The 1,503-nt window shown below is 41.0% G+C and overlaps 1 non-coding gene across 1 annotated transcript; it reads right to left on the bottom strand.

The window, feature by feature from the left end:
• Positions 1-443: 443 nt before the first annotated feature.
• LOC118671063 lies at positions 444-547 on the bottom strand. The gene has a single exon (XR_004972580.1). It is a non-coding gene; the product is annotated as a U6 spliceosomal RNA (small nuclear RNA).
• Positions 548-1,503: the final 956 nt, after the last annotated feature.

Raw genomic sequence — 1,503 nt, 5'->3', positions numbered from 1 at the left:
ACACTTCGCCTCATGTTGTAGCTGTATGAATGGCTATTGTGTTTCCTTTAGGACAGGAAATTCTGTGAAGGCAGGATCTCTATTTAGTTTATCTTTGTGTTTATGAAGCACCTGGCACACGCATGTGCACGTAGTACATGCTTAGTGAATATATTTGAGTAGGTGAGCTAATACATTCACTTGGGAATAAAAGAGTGCATGTATTAGTGTATTGTTAGCTATAGTCACAAACAGACCTCAACATTTAAGTGATTTAACATATAGAGTACGTCCTCATTTATCTCATGTGCACGTCTTTGGGATGTGGGAGGAACATGGGAGACCTAGAGAAAACCCACGCACACATGGGGAGAATGTGCAAACCCCACACAGACAGTGGCCCCAGCCAGAATCGAGTTGTTTTCATTTATGTTACAACAAAGCAACTATTCCCTCCCCCCCAAAAAAATATGGAACACTTCACAAATTTGGGTGTCATCCTTGTGCAGGAACCATGCTAATCTCTGTATCATTCCAATTTTAGTATATATGCTGCTGAAGCGAGCACACAAAACGACTTTAAACAAAATGATGCTACTAGAGCACTTGGCGTTCCTGATCAGCAGGCTGCTTTCTTCCCATAAGTAGTAGGATCCAGGCTCTGCCATTCACGAGCAATTTGCTCTGGTCTAGCTGCAGCCAGCAGAAAGGGAAGGAAAGAGTATGGAGAAGGTTAGACCTGCTTCATAAAAGCTTCCTGCACAAAGGAAGCTTGCATTCTCTCACATTCCCATCTCAGGGAGGCAGGCACTTCCCAGAACAATTCTTGCTTCCGGAGGAGCAAGAATTCTGGTAGGCATGCAGCCTGTTCTGCCACAGTTCATTTCTTCTTATCAAAACCTGTGGCACTTAGCTTGACGTCCTTGCTTAAAATCAGAAGCAAAACTCTCCGACTCGCACACTCAGTTAGGTTAGCAAAGGCTCTGTAGCACCGCAGCTTTATCGTGAGTGGTTACCACAACGAACTGTAATCATTACTCTGTTCCCCTCAGTACACTGTAGGCTTTTGCATCTTCATCATTTTTGTGCTTCAGCTTCTAGGGCAATGACTGGCATGGATAAATAAATAACCAGCTTTCTTAATGAATCTATGGCTTGTCTTTCTTGGTGTTTACTTGATAATTATTTTGGTTTAAACAAAGCTAAAATTCAAGTTAATCTTACCATCTGCTGTTTGATGTTTGGATTATTTTCAGCCTTTTTTCTTTTTATTATAAAAATACAGAATTTGACATTCTTGAAGATAAATATTGTGTGTGTCAATGATTATTCCTTTAGGATTAATTCCTGGAAGTGAATTTCTGGGTCAGACATACATAAAATTTTAAGGGCATACATATTGCTATCTGGAAATGCTATAAAAATGCATTTACTAGCCCTGGCTGGCATGCTCAGTGGTTAGAGCGTTGTTTTGTGCAGGGTTGATTTACGGTCAAGGGCATATATCTGGGCTGCAGGTTTGAT

Source organism: Myotis myotis, unplaced genomic scaffold (assembly GCF_014108235.1).
Source record: "Myotis myotis isolate mMyoMyo1 unplaced genomic scaffold, mMyoMyo1.p scaffold_m19_p_16, whole genome shotgun sequence".
Taxonomy (NCBI): domain Eukaryota; kingdom Metazoa; phylum Chordata; class Mammalia; order Chiroptera; family Vespertilionidae; genus Myotis; species Myotis myotis.
The sequence above is the reverse complement of the archived record's forward strand: the minus strand, read 5'-3'. Positions and strand labels throughout refer to the sequence as shown.